The sequence below is a fragment of the Corvus moneduloides genome, chromosome Z (genome assembly GCF_009650955.1).
Source record: "Corvus moneduloides isolate bCorMon1 chromosome Z, bCorMon1.pri, whole genome shotgun sequence".
In the NCBI taxonomy this organism is placed as follows: Eukaryota; Metazoa; Chordata; class Aves; order Passeriformes; family Corvidae; genus Corvus; species Corvus moneduloides.
The window spans coordinates 19,190,804-19,206,521 of record NC_045511.1 but is presented as its reverse complement, the minus strand read 5'-3'; the positions used below and the strand labels follow the sequence as shown (position 1 = coordinate 19,206,521).

Genomic DNA, 15,718 nt, shown 5'->3' with positions numbered 1-15,718 from the left:
ATATAAAATCTTTTTGGAACAATAAGTAAACTGACAGGCATAGCTAAAGTCTGTCTGTATTGCAACAATCTAGAAGTTCTGTTAAACAAAACATTCATTTTTATTAAATCAGGAGTGTGATGGGGATCAGCACAAGTAACAACTGACTTTTTATGTGAGCTGGAGTACAGCAGATACATCCTTCCTCAATTTAGGTAACTATTCAGGACCTTTAACAAGAAGCCTCTCCATCTCAGGTTCTCTCTCTAGTCAGTAAAAAGAGATAAGAACCTCTGCCCAATGATTCAGTGACCCAAAAATATGAGTTAACTTCTGACGGTGACTATAATTTTCCCTTGACTACACTTTGAAACTCTTCTCCAAGCACATGAATAAAAAGCATAATGAGTATGGGCTATAATACTCCTGTCTGTCTCGTCTTCCCTGCATGCAACGGCATAGAATGAGATATGCCGCTACAAAATATGGATTAGAAGTAATAAAAGTATTCATCATAGCTGCTTAAGAGCACACTCTCCAACCCCTGCTGGACCATGAAAAATAATGCTAAGCAAATAACTTGTCACAGGCAACACTGCACTTCCATTTAGCTATTCAAATGGGTGATAGGACCAATGACTTCCTGTCATTGCCCACAACATCACGGAATCTCCTGGAAGTTAAGATGTTTCCCCCTGGCAGAAGGAGGCCCCTCAGGCCTCCTGAGGATGGAATTCCACCTTCTGTTCCCACGCCTGGCTGGATGTCACTGTCACTGCCTTACAGATGTTTCTGTAATCTCATCTCGAGGGTTGTCAAAGGTACACACGGCACAGCTTCTGCAGACAACCTTGCCTATTGCTTCCCTACTCTCACTGTCAAGAGCTTCTCCTAAAATGTGAAGTAAATTTTCCCTGTTGGGTAATAAAACCTTTTTGTCTTTTCCAGTGTATCAGGATGATGAAAAATAAAGGTTATTCCTTTATTTGAAGACTGACTGTGTCCTCCCTCACAATGCTCCTCAGCTGAGCATCTTCCATTCCAAGTTCTGTCCTAGGTGATGGTTTTTTGGATTCTGATTTCTGGCTTCCATTTTTATTAATACCCCCCTAATTAACCAGAATGGCAACATCTAAATTGGAAAATGTTCTGCCTGAGGCCAAAAGCTGAGCAGGTTTTGTAGGGATGACTTTCAATTATGCATTTCAGCATGCTGTTTACCTCTATTATGGCAATACCATACGACTGGTTATATTCATCTAATGATTCATTAAAAAATCATGACTTTTTTTTTCTGTTGATCTGTTGGCTAAGCAAGAGATTTCTATTCTGTATTTTCACAATCATTGGCTTTTAAAAAATTGCATTTTCTTCTACTAAAGAGTTCCCTTTTTGAGCTCGTTTCTCAAATTCACTTTGAATTGTAACTATGTGCTGTAAAACATTTGTTGTCCCTCATGTTCTGATGCCACCAACAAATTTAAAACATACTCATCCAGACCAAAAAGCAAAACATTGGATAGGACTAAACCCACATAAATAGGAAAACAGAAATATTTCTCTACAACCCGAAGATAAGAAAATTAAGAAAAACTAACTCTGGAAATTACTTTTCCCTTTCTACTCTTATTGAATTAGTTTATGAGCTCTGACCATATTAATATTAATATATGCAATACCATTAGATGGCACTCAGTGTTATATGGCATAGTTTCCAGGTTCTGCTGGACTAAAAAACCCTGATATGTACACTGAGTGACTTCCTCCACACAATTCTTTCAACAGCTCTTAACATTCAGTATGTAAATTACACTTGTTTATATTGCCAATTTACCTCCAATTTAAATCACATTGGAATTTGGACTATTGAGTTTGTGTTAATCTGCCTGGCAGGATTTGGCCTACATTGGACAGAAGGAGAGAGGAGGGATGAGGAGTGAAAGAAAAAAAAAAGTAATCCTCAAACATTTTTATACAATAAAAAATTTAATAAGATAAGCTATGCAAAAATGTTTCTTTAAATTTCTAGCTCACTCTTCATTTTAAACAGTTATTTCCAGAGGGTTAATTAGTGTATAATTCTTCCAGCAAGAGCAAAATAACTTCCCATCAAGCTTGAATCTGGCAAAAATAATCTACATCACATTGTCATTACAACTGAACTTATTTATTTTATTTATCAAGTAGATATATTTAAGGCATGGGAAGGGGGAGGATAGACATGAGGGATTGAAGGCTTATGTTCATTCTTTATCCATTGTTTGTGCATAAAAGTACAAATACATTAACAATGTCAGCTCATACAGATGCTTAAGATGTTCCAACCTGCTAAAAAGATATGTCCTAAGTCCCTAATTCAGATAAGTTGCACTGAGTAGTATTTACTGCATGTATGGTAGACAAAACTGCTAAGAATGCATATACTCAAGGTTTTCATTTTTCTTCTATTTTTCAACCTCCTTTTTCACTTCTGTTCATCTGCTTCAGGCTTTTTTTTTTTTCTCCCAGAACTTACACAGTATTTTCCTTTTATGAAAAGCAAGCCAACAGACAAATAAAGAGAAGAGGAACTTGTCAGCTTATAACCTACATTGTCTGATAAACTTTTGTGCATTAGGCATTCTTCTTTCCCTGCATGGAATCTCCACATAAATGGGCTTTGCATGGATTAGCTTTATAACGTGGTGGACAAGGTTTGAGCTGTCTCCTGCTCCAGCCGTTCCTTCTGATTGTCTGAAAATGCTTTCCATAGGGTCAGATCTGCTGGAAAAGGGCTAGAATCAGTACTTCTGTTGGGCTCAGACTAACTCAAAGGCAGCAAGGTATAGTGGAACAGAGAGAGATGAGAAACTGGAGAGATCATAGAAAATTATTAAGGTGTCTGTAAACAGAGACAATACAAACAAGCTAACATCATCTGGTCCCAGAGGTACAAACAGGAATCTCATACACAGAGGCCTCAGTGATTCCATTCCTCTCCTTCCTACCCACTTATGGACAGAAGAGTAAGAATTCCAAACCTGCAGGAGGTGATTAGATTAAAGAGAGGAAAATGAGAACGTAAGGCAGAGAGGCAAAATTACTGGAAGACAGGAGAATATAAGTGAAATTCTAAAGACAATGATAACGATTTTCTGGATAAAACAGCCACAAAGAGTGGTGGGAAAGATGAAAATAAGACTGGTGGATATGCAAACAGGTTGTCAGCATAGGGATGAGGGCAACAGGGAGATGGTTTTAAGTAGAGGTGGTTTCCTTCCAGAATTGGTCAATAGAAGTCCATGCATCCTTTGTGGGGAAGAAATGTAAACAACGTGAGTATGATTTTTAACAAGGATGAAAATAATACCCTACATCATGACTGGTTACTTTATTAGCACAAATGAAGGCTTTAATTTTAATGAGTAAACTTGACGAAATAACACAAGGTGTCAATGTGCAACATAATTTAATTTTGGGAGAGAGGCTGGCTTTTTTTACTTGTTTCCTAGGTTTGGTTTGCCTTGGTTTGGATTTTTGTTTTATTTTGGGGCTTTTTGTTTGTTTGTTTTTTGGGGTTTTTTTTTGTTTGTTTTGTTCAGTAAATTTCATACAATAGCAAGTTAGAACATCATCAAACTTGCCAAGTTAAACACTGCAAAACTGCGAAATGCTGGCATTTACTACCTTCTCTATGACCTTAATTTAGCTGCTTTGTGTTGGACTGCAATGAGATTCCCTCAGTTGCATACTTGGAAAGATTATAGGATAGGCATCAATAAAATTTATATTATCTTCTATTATCTTCTCATACACATGCAGTCATACACACAAACCCCAACTTGTCTTTCCCAAGTAAATGTAGTCAACAATCTACACCTTTGCCATCTGTGTGCAAAGGTTTGAAAGTTCTATGTGACCCTGAGTTTAAATATTGATATCCAACTTCTATGGGTACATATGACAACACTAGCTGTAAAGTAAAAATTATCCAATAAAACCTTGTGTACTGGTTTAGGGGATTGGTATCAGAGTATCTGCAATGCAACTCTGATGTATTCTGAGTTTGTGTCAGCATGCCAGCAACCGAAGGAGTTCAGCAAAGAGTAACCTTCAGTTCAGAAAAGGCTATCTACATCTTTTCCACATGATGAATTCCCCCACAGACTGGTTGGTGGGGCACATACAACACATAAATCAAACTTAACTCAATTTCCACTTTAGTTTTTTCAGCTCACCTTTGAAAAGAAAACAGCATATTATCTTACTTAGTCTAAGGCCACCCTAGCAATACAGGGGAAAGAAGAAAAAAAAAATGGCAATATATATTTTTAATGAAAACTTGGTAACCTGCAAAAATAAGCTTTTTTACTCTTTAGAAAGATGCTAAAACTGCAGTCTCCACAACTTTGGGGTAACTGAGGTTTTCAAGTGTCCCTTGTGATAACAGGATCAGTACAAGAACCAATTGTGTTCAGTTTATGTACCAGCAACTCAAAGGTAGGCATAAAATACGCACAAAGGACATGAAATTTGCTGATGAAACATAACTGAGGAAAGAAAAACAGTTGATCAAAAATAGAAGTACAACAGTATAATTCTAAACACTCAAAATGAACAAAACCACAGATGTGGGCATGTGGTTTGTGCAGTTTAATGTAGAGAGGGGTAGGGGAGTAGATATTAAAAACAGGACAAAGGAAATATGAAAAGGGAGAATAACTCCAGTGGCCACTAATAAAATAGGTAAGGGAAAGCTCCAGTGGAGAGAGGGACTAAAACTTGAAAGCATTTGGAGCAGTTGGTAAACCACAGTAGAAACCACAAGAAATAAAACCAGAAAGATATTAAAGAACTGGGTGAAATTTCTATAAAAGCTTTTCAGAGTTCACTGTGCAAAAAGCACCAAGGTTCTCTGCAGTTTCCAAACCTGGGCTGGCTTAATGCTTCAACACACAAGGAATGGCCAGATAACAGTTTTGATCCATGTTTTGTTCACACGCACTCAAAACTGAGTTTGGGAAAAAAAAAGAAAAAAAGTGCTTTAACTGCAAAAAATAGATCTACACGTTTCTGCAAACAAAAATTCCCCTCTGGGTTTTCTCTTATATATATTTTTTTTTTCTTTTTTTTTTTCAATTAAATCACACTTAGTTATTAAAAAATAATCTGCTCTGCCTTGTTGTTTCTTTTGAGGGGAGGGTTATATGTTTACGTTTCTTTTGAGGGGAGGGTTATATGTTTACACATCTAAAAATGCGTACAATAAGATGCAGGACCTGTAAAGGATCTGTAACTGATTTGAAAAGAGTAGTATCCATTCTTCTGTCTAAAGACAACTGCATCAACCTTCTCCTGTGGAAAGACTGGAGAAGGCTGTGCCTTCACTTTGCATACAAAAATGTAATGGATAAATGCACTGAGGCTTCTCTCCCACACTCACCCAGACACTCTACAAGCAAAGCAAACAGCAAGATGTTTAATTAATCCTTAACTCCATCCTTTGCTAAAGCTGTGCTCATATGCAGAAGGTGTAGCCAAAAGCTTTCTTGGTGTTCATTTAAAGAGATATTAACCTGGAGTAATTTCTGTCCATTAACTACAGAAGTCTGAGGTCCCAAAAGGTGTCTGATCCAGTGCTTGTAACAGGCTGACAAGTGATATGAGGCAGAGACCTCTTATAGATCATGGAGGGTCCTGCAGTCTATCAGGCCAGGCAGTGGAGAAGTCTAAAGGCAGATCCAGTCTGGAGAATAAACGTAGTTTATACTAAAATAGGGAAATTAAATATATAGTTTTTTAGAAAGAGCAATTGATTCCGACAGTCAAAATTTCTAAAATACTTTTAAGAATAAAGGTGCATTAATATTAAAGGAAAGTCTTCTTTTACTGAGCCTCAAGATCATCATACATACATATTTGTTACAAAATTCGTACTTTTCTTTGTCTACCAAACTACCATTATTTTTAATCCTTTTACAGAAGATGAGACTATGATTATTGCATTTTATATGGCACAGAAAGGATAAGCTCCAGAAAAATAATACAGACAGTTCTTATACCATACTTAAATCTTCTGAGTTCCACCTCTGTACTTTTTTTAATCATCAGAAGTGCAAAGCCCAAAATATTGGATAAATTGTTACTGGTTTAATTAATTAACTCCATACAGATTTTTGTCTTACAGAGTAGAAGGTTTACATCATGGAGCTGTTTCATTTTACTTCCATCTGAAGAAATTAGGAACAGCAATTGTAAGGAAAAAACCAGAACGTTAAATAAAGTAATTATTTTTCCTGGTTCCATTGAATTTTCCCTTCCCTTCCCTTCCCTTCCCTTCCCTTCCCTTCCCTTCCCTTCCCTTCCCTTCCCTTCCCACACCTTCCCTTCCCTTCCCACACCTTCCCTTCCCACACCTTCCCTTCCCACACCTTCCCTTCCCACACCTTCCCTTCCCTTCCCTTCCCTTCCCTTCCCTTCCCTTCCCTTCCCTTCCCTTCCCTTCCCTTCCCTTCCCTTCCCTTCCCTTCCCTTCCCTTCCCTTCCCTTCCCTTCCCACACCTTCCCACACCTTCCCACACCTTCCCACACCTTCCCACACCTTCCCACACCTTCCCACACCTTCCCTTCCCTTCCCACACCTTCCCTTCCCTTCCCTTCCCTTCCCTTCCCACACCTTCCTTCCCTTCCCTTCCCTTCCCTTCCCTTCCCTTCCCTTCCCTTCCCTTCCCTTCCCTTCCCTTCCCTTCCCTTCCCTTCCCTTCCCTTCCCTTCCCTTCCCTTCCCTTCCCACACCTTCCCTTCCCTTCCCTTCCCTTCCCTTCCCTTCCCTTCCCTTCCCTTCCCTTCCCTTCCCTTCCCTTCCCTTCCCTTCCCTTCCCTTCCCTTCCCTTCCCTTCCCTTCCCTTCCCTTCCCTTCCCTTCCCACACCTTCCCTTCCCACACCTTCCCTTCCCACACCTTCCCTTCCCTTCCCTTCCCTTCCCACACCTTCCCTTCCCTTCCCACACCTTCCCTTCCCTTCCCTTCCCTTCCCTTCCCTTCCCTTCCCTTCCCTTCCCTTCCCTTCCCTTCCCTTCCCTTCCCTTCCCTTCCCTTCCCTTCCCTTCCCTTCCCTTCCCTTCCCTTCCCTTCCCTTCCCTTCCCTTCCCTTCCCTTCCCTTCCCTTCCCTTCCCTTCCCTTCCCTTCCCTTCCCTTCCCTTCCCTTCCCACACCTTCCCTTCCCACACCTTCCCTTCCCACACCTTCCCTTCCCACACCTTCCCTTCCCACACCTTCCCTTCCCACACCTTCCCACACCTTCCCACACCTTCCCACCCCTTCCCACCCCTTCCCTTCCCTTCCCACACCTTCCCTTCCCTTCCCTTCCCTTCCCTTCCCTTCCCTTCCCTTCCCTTCCCTTCCCTTCCCTTCCCTTCCCTTCCCTTCCCTTCCCTTCCCTTCCCTTCCCTTCCCTTCCTTCCCTTCCCTTCCCTTCCCACACCTTCCCACACCTTCCCACACCTTCCCACACCTTCCCACACCTTCCCACACCTTCCCTTCCCACACCTTCCCACACCTTCCCTTCCCTTCCATTCCCTTCCCTTCCCTTCCCTTCCCTTCCCTTCCCTTCCCTTCCCACACCTTCCCTTCCCTTCCCACACCTTCCCTTCCCTTTCCCTTCCCTTCCCTTCCCTTCCCTTCCCTTCCCTTCCCTTCCCTTCCCTTCCCTTCCCTTCCCTTCCCTTCCCTTCCCTTCCCTTCCCTTCCCTTCCCTTCCCTTCCCTTCCCTTCCCTTCCCTTCCCTTCCCTTCCCTTCCCTTCCCTTCCCTTACCTTCCCACACCTTCCCTTCCCACACCTTCCCACACCTTCCCACACCTTCCCACACCTTCCCTTCCCACACCTTCCCTTCCCACACCTTCCCTTCCCACACCTTCCCTTCCCTTCCCTTCCCTTCCCTTCCCTTCCCTTCCCTTCCCTTCCCTTCCCTTCCCTTCCCTTCCCTTCCCTTCCCTTCCCACACCTTCCCACACCTTCCCACACCTTCCCACACCTTCCCACACCTTCCCTTCCCACACCTTCCCTTCCCACACCTTCCCTTCCCTTCCCTTCCCTTCCCTTCCCTTCCCTTCCCTTCCCTTCCCTTCCCTTCCCTTCCCTTCCCTTCCCTTCCCTTCCCTTCCCTTCCCTTCCCTTCCCTTCCCTTCCCTTCCCTTCCCTTCCCTTCCCTTCCCTTCCCTTCCCTTCCCTTCCCTTCCCTTCCCACACCTTCCCTTCCCTTCCCTTCCCACACCTTCCCACACCTTCCCACACCTTCCCACACCTTCCCACACCTTCCCACACCTTCCCTTCCCTTCCCACACCTTCCCTTCCCACACCTTCCCTTCCCACACCTTCCCTTCCCTTCCCACACCTTCCCTTCCCTTCCCACACCTTCCCTTCCCTTCCCTTCCCTTCCCTTCCCTTCCCTTCCCTTCCCTTCCCTTCCCTTCCCTCCCTTCCCTTCCCTTCCCTTCCCTTCCCTTCCCTTCCCTTCCCTTCCCTTCCCTTCCCTTCCCACACCTTCCCTTCCCTTCCCTTCCCTTCCCACACCTTCCCTTCCCACACCTTCCCTTCCCTTCCCACACCTTCCCTTCCCTTCCCACACCTTCCCTTCCCTTCCCTTCCCACACCTTCCCTTCCCACACCTTCCCTTCCCACACCTTCCCTTCCCTTCCCTTCCCTTCCCTTCCCTTCCCTTCCCTTCCCTTCCCTTCCCTTCCCTTCCCTTCCCTTCCCTTCCCACACCTTCCCTTCCCTTCCCACACCTTCCCTTCCCTTCCCTTCCCACACCTTCCCACACCTTCCCTTCCCTTCCCTTCCCTTCCCTTCCCTTCCCTTCCCTTCCCTTCCCTTCCCACACCTTCCCTTCCCTTCCCTTCCCTTCCCTTCCCTTCCCTTCCCTTCCCTTCCCTTCCCTTCCCTTCCCTTCCCTTCCCTTCCCTTCCCTTCCCTTCCCTTCCTTCCCTTCCCTTCCCTTCCCTTCCCTTCCCACACCTTCCCACACCTTCCCACACCTTCCCTTCCCTTCCCTTCCCTTCCCTTCCCTTCCCTTCCCTTCCCTTCCCTTCCCTTCCCACACCTTCCCACACCTTCCCACACCTTCCCTTCCCACACCTTCCCTTCCCACACCTTCCCTTCCCTTCCCACACCTTCCCTCCCCTTCCCTTCCCTTCCCTCCCCTTCCCTCCCCTTCCCTTCCCTTCCCTTCCCTTCCCTTCCCTTCCCTTCCGTTCCCTTCCCACACCTTCCCACACCTTCCCACACCTTCCCTTCCCTTCCCACACCTTCCCACACCTTCCCACACCTTCCCACACCTTCCCTTCCCTTCCCTTCCCTTCCCTTCCCTTCCCTTCCCTTCCCTTCCCTTCCCACACCTTCCCACACCTTCCCTTCCCTTCCCTTCCCTTCCCTTCCCTTCCCTTCCCTTCCCTTCCCTTCCCTTCCCTTCCCTTCCCTTCCCTTCCCTTCCCTTCCCTTCCCTTCCCTTCCCTTCCCTTCCCACACCTTCCCTTCCCACACCTTCCCTTCCCACACCTTCCCTTCCCACACCTTCCCTTCCCACACCTTCCCTTCCCTTCCCACACCTTCCCTTCCCTTCCCACACCTTCCCACACCTTCCCTTCCCACACCTTCCCTTCCCACACCTTCCCTTCCCTTCCCTTCCCTTCCCTTCCCTTCCCTTCCCTTCCCTTCCCTTCCCTTCCCTTCCCTTCCCTTCCCTTCCCTTCCCTTCCCTTCCCTTCCCTTCCCTTCCCTTCCCTTCCCTTCCCTTCCCTTCCCTTCCCTTCCCTTCCCTTCCCTTCCCACACCTTCCCACACCTTCCCACACCTTCCCTTCCCTTCCCACACCTTCCCTTCCCACACCTTCCCTTCCCTTCCCTTCCCTTCCCTTCCCTTCCCTTCCCTTCCCTTCCCTTCCCTTCCCTTCTCTTCCCTTCCCTTCCCTTCCCACACCTTCCCTTCCCTTCCCTTCCCACACCTTCCCTTCCCACACCTTCCCACACCTTCCCACACCTTCCCACACCTTCCCTTCCCTTCCCTTCCCACACCTTCCCTTCCCTTCCCTTCCCTTCCCTTCCCTTCCCTTCCCTTCCCTTCCCTTCCCTTCCCTTCCCTTCCCTTCCCTTCCCTTCCCTTCCCTTCCCTTCCCTTCCCTTCCCTTCCCTTCCCTTCCCACACCTTCCCTTCCCACACCTTCCCTTCCCACACCTTCCCTTCCCTTCCCTTCCCTTCCCTTCCCTTCCCTTCCCTTCCCTTCCCTTCCCTTCCCTTCCCTTCCCTTCCCACACCTTCCCACACCTTCCCACACCTTCCCACACCTTCCCACACCTTCCCACACCTTCCCACACCTTCCCTTCCCTTCCCGCCCCACAGCTTCCCACCCCGCACCTTCCCTTTCCGCACTTCCCCGCATCTCCCCTTCCCACACCCCCCTTCCCACACCTTCCCGCACCTTCCCGCACCTTCCTTTCCCGCACCTTCCTGCACCTTCCCTTCCTGAAGCTTCCGTTCCCACACTTTCCTGCACCTTCTCTTTCCTTCCCCATTTTTTGAGTTTTCTTTTTCTTTAATGACATTCAGATCATCTGTTTTTTTTTCTCCACATCTTGCTCATTTGTAATGTAGAAAAACAAATATTGTGAAAATTTTTTTCAAAATATGCTTCTTTAACTCTTCAAGTAGAATATGACCTTTTAACTTGACAGAGTTGGATCACCAATAAATGATATAAAAAAAATCCCTAAATCCCCTCTGGCAATAATCAGTGGCCATACAGATTTTGACAAGCACAGCAAAACTGTAGCCATTGCTGAAGCTAAATTCTTAGTCTCGTCAATTCCTTTACTGTCTGGGAGAAATAGGAAAACAAAGTAAAAACATGTGGGGTTTTGCAGCAGTGAGCTGGCAGAAAGGGGTTTTACCCTTCGCATGCTGACACAAAGAAGCCCGGAGGTCAACGCTAAAAACCCTCTGGAAGGCGGCACTCAGTGCCCATCACACAATAAAAAAGGGGTAGAGCTCCTCACCCAAAAGGGGCTCTGTCTTCCTGCCGTTGTTATGCAGGCATGCAGGCAAAGGCAAAGAAGTAAAGAGAGGGGACTCTCCATTTCTGTTCCACACAGGTTTATTCCAGTGAAATGACAAGGACAAATAGCCAAATTTTTAACAGGGTCCAGGGACTTTATACTGGGTACAGAATAGGCGGGGAAAGGAATCTCAGCCAATGGGATAAGGACAAGTAGGCAGGGTGAACAGTGAGGGAACCAGTGGGAACAACACATAGGAGGGACTTCAGGAAGGATCCAATGGGGTGTTGAGGAACAAAGAACTTTCAAGAACTGATACATATTAAACCAGGGAAATGAATATATGTAACCTCATACATAAAACAGGGAGGGGAAAATATTAACCAATTGGGAGGAAACATGCAAAAGGCAGAACAAGGGTTCTGGGTTATGGGTTGTCACCATAACTTCGAAGTGGGTGCTTAAACTTGGGACTCTGACTGCCACGATTTACTGTGTGTGTTTTTCTGAGTGGTCAGGGCAGCTGGAACCACCTGCACCACCACAAAAATAGATCTAGAGGGGAAAAACTAAAATAAGAAAAAGAGAACACAATGTAAAACACAGCTGCAGCATCTGGAATATTGTAATTATTTTCTTGAAAAATGTTTCCTTCTTCTCTTCAATGTGCGACTCAGCCCTGCATTGAATGTAGAAGAAAAAACAACTTAGGTTATGAAGCCGAGACCAATAGATTCCTATCCAGAGATGAACATGACAAAGACCATTTGATACTGAAGATATAGGATTGTTATGTGAGTAATTGTTAACTTCAAAATTGGAACTTATTTGAGAACAAGCAGCAAATTCTGGCTTTTAAGTGTATGAATAAAGGCTGTTATCCACTTTATTCTCTTGTAAATACCTTTTGGGATGCTACATTCTCTCCTCAGCCTTCCCAAGAGACAAATTACCCCCTTTTACTCTGTATGATAATGTAAATATAATTGGTATCATATTGATAAAAAATCCATTAGAAGCTTTGTGAGATTTTTAGATGAACTTCTTTTAAGAGAAATTGGATATTTAACCTGCTCAGACACTTTTAGACAGTTAGTCATGTATTTATAGCCTTAGGCATTTAAACTTCATTACAAATCTGCTGGAATGTGCACACCAATCCATATGTGACAGTGGCTGCCTTACTTGAGGCAGTGACAACCATGGGTTTCATCTGCTGGTCTTGTATCAGAAACATCTCTAAAAGCTTCTAGATCCAGGGTGGTGGGAGAAAACATTTTGGGTTTTGTTATGCCAGTACTCATTCAGCCCAAAAGACATTTACATTCTGGGAAGTGCAGCCACAGAGACTCATACTCAAAGATTTTCACTTCAGTGTCCATCTCTGCTGGCTAGGGTGTGAGGGGAGAGGTGTTATGGTCAGCAGTGTACATAGGCAAGGGATAAGCCAGGTCCTTGAACTGAAAATTATTTATTTCCCTGTAGAATTCTTGGAATCTGGGGGTTTTTATATTTCTTTGGGGGTTTTGTTTGCCTTTTTTCTGATTTTTTTTTAAATTTTAGTAGGAAAACATCTTTTTATTTGCTGAAATTTTGCTGCAAGTTTGTGTTTAAAAGCACATCGCTTCTTATTTGAGATGTCAGAGGACCCTTCTATTCCCTGAAAACTCACTCTGACTATCACTTAATACTGATTTAAAAACCACAAGAAGAACTTTGCTGTTTAAATATTTAACATTCCATTCAAATGTGAAACAGCACAGTGGAAATTGGTTCACAGTCTCTGACACAGGGTCCCTTACAGGAGAAAAGTAAGGGCATGTAAGAACAGGAGTCAGAAAGTCAAAGGCACAAAATGAGGTGCTATTAGGAAAGGAAGTAAAATGGATCAAGAAAAAGTTCTCCAAGAGTCTAAGAAATGAAGCTTTGACAAAAGAAAATGTTCGGTCTGCTACTTAGCAGAAAGGGAAGAAGCAGGTAATAGATGGTAAGGGGAATTCTAAAATGCTTGATGGGTTTGATGCTTGAGCTGTCAGTGAAAAGGCAGTGATAGTTAACAAAGGAAGAAAGAGGCCACGAGGCAGAATTAAGGTAGCCTGAGTTAAAGAATAGTGGGATAATCTGATTATTGTCAAATCAGAAAGGACTGATGAAATTTAACTCTTAAGGTGTCTGCCAGAAGTGTGAGGGAACATTTTGCATCCATTTTTGAGAACTCATGAGAAAGTCCAAATGAACTGGGAAAGGGGAGTTGTGTTCTGGGATTTGGAGGAAGCATATCAGTGAAATTCCAGGGCAGAAAATTTGTCTTCTTTAGTAGAGTGTTGATTGGCATTAAACTTCAAATGCATTGAAATCCTCTTCTCTGCCCCATACACAAACACAAAACTATTTTTCTACCTTTCAGGACAAGGAGCAGAGTGAATCCCTGGCAATATGGGGAACTTATGTCCTGATCCAGTGATCACTGGTGTCAAAAGAAATATTTTCTGTGGATTTCAGTGGGCTTCCCATCAGCATGTCTATGAGTGCTCTGAATGAGAATGAGAAGGGGATTACAAGTGTAAACAGAAGCTGAAATGTTCTAGTCTATTTTTATAGGTCCAGCAGAGAGGATTACAGAAAGTAAAGAAAAAAATATGAATACATTGATTTGAGGGGTTTAATAACTTAAAGCTCAGCACACAGCATAAATATATATTTTAATTTTCTTCTGGCTTAAGCCAGACAATGCAGAAAGAAACAAATAGTTTAACAGATGATGGTTTCAATCACGTTTTAAACAGGATTCCGCTTGCTGATTCCATAGTGCATCTAAAAATTCAGAGAATGAAACTAGAAACGGAGCACCTGATTCTACTCAAACTTAAAAGACTTCTATACAGTTTGTGAGAATTGTCATTGAATGAAAATGTGCAATCTAGGTTCTCACAAGCGAGAGTAGAATCATAGGAATAGCATAATTATTACAGTTTGTATGCCTGACTTTTTAACTAGATGAGTGTGAAAACACATTCAACTAACTTGTAGATGAAGTTGCATGCCTAATTTGCAAGAATTAAGAGGGTTACATGTGCAGATTGGATAATTATGTACACACACAGTTAACGTCTGACATTTGCCCAGACAATTATCTAATCTGTGCCTGGAATTGTGGACCCAACTTGACTGTGTCTGACACTCGCTGTCAAACAGTGTGAAGTTCACAGGCAACTTCCCTGAGGTCCTGGGCTTTGGCTAGCAACTTGGGGAACAAAATGCATTAACTTCCTCTAGAGGTAATTAATATCTTCCAAGAATCTAATTTGGAAACAAAATGCATTACAGTCTTGGGTACGTGCAGGAATGGCGTTAAATCAGTGAAAAGAAATTTTTAAAGACAGATAAGAGGTAAAAGCCTAAGCTACACTCTGTAAACAAGTTCAGGGAATGCTACATATGGAGCGCTACATATGGAGCACTACGGCAACAAATCATCTAGAGAACCTAGGAAAATAATATTTCCCTTACAGGATTGCCTTTCATGTTATATTGGTCCAGGAACATTCACAGCCTTTCTGACAGGGTGGATGAAATTGGCCCATACAGACAAGCATGGTTAATTGGTCACTTATATGAGGCTTTGCAAGATCAAAACCTCATGTGCATTATTAGAGGCATTATGTAGATGTGGTAGTGGGGGGGGAGGGGGGGAAGTGACATAGTTGAAACTATCTGCATATTTTTAATCATTTGATTATCACCACACTGATTTCAGTCACATCTATTCTATTTTTGTAAAAGGTCCTGAAACTTTTCAGGCATGTTTAGCTCATGTAGTTAAATTGCAATGAACTTCACTTTTGAACTTACAAGTGTTGACATGTTCCTCTTTCTTTCTCTTTCTCCCTCTTTATTTTCTAGGAAACCAATGCCACAATGGAATATTATATACTACATTTCAAAAAGGAAATACTTATTGGAATGGATTCTAAGAAGAGAAAAATAATAAAAAGGACTGGAAAATAATGCCACCAGTTTGAAGAAAGGTTAACAAAGCTGACCATGTTCATTCTGGCAAAAAGGAGATTGAGGAGAGACATAAAAGATCTGCCTACAAATATGTAAAGGAGCATTGTAAAAGGAGAAGGAATGAATTATCCTCCCCAGTCCACGAGGAGCAAGAGGTAACACGCTTATGCTACAGACAGAAATATATGTTAAAAATCAGGCTTGTTGAATAATAGAAAAATGTGTTTGCCACTATGTTTTCTAAATCTAAGAAAGCATTATTTATCTCCTTTTTGTTTGGTTTAGTACAAAAATTCTGACAAGCATTTTTTCTTTATATACATGTTAGTAGAAGGGCAATTATTCTCAGGAACAGTGAATGTACTCAGAAAGCATGATAAAGGGTGTGCTATTGAATGCACTGTCAGACCAATAGAAAGCATGAATTTGTGTTCAAATTCAGAAATATTTATGCTGAAACTTTGCTGCAAGTTCATGTTTAAAAGCACATCACTTCTTATTTGAGATGTTCAATACTACTAGAATGGGTTTGGCTCTCACACAAAAGTTGAAATTAGCTTCTCTGTTCCAGCAAGTTTCTCTTTTGACAAAAAACAGAGTACATGCCTAAAGTTAAATAGACGACTCCTCTTCCTGAAGGCAGTGAAGTAAAAATTTCTGCTTTTGGTCATATTTGCCATCTATTAAGCTGATCTACC

At 43.4% G+C, this 15,718-nt stretch overlaps 1 long non-coding RNA gene across 1 annotated transcript; it reads right to left on the bottom strand.

The window, feature by feature from the left end:
• Nucleotides 1-5,204: 5,204 nt before the first annotated feature.
• LOC116438448 lies at nt 5,205-11,112 on the bottom strand. Its single transcript, XR_004237746.1, has 3 exons — nt 11,010-11,112; nt 6,144-6,188; nt 5,205-5,704 (listed from the first exon to the last, which is right to left on the bottom strand). It is a non-coding gene; the product is annotated as an uncharacterized LOC116438448 (long non-coding RNA).
• Between the last annotated feature and the right edge of the window lie 4,606 nt (nt 11,113-15,718).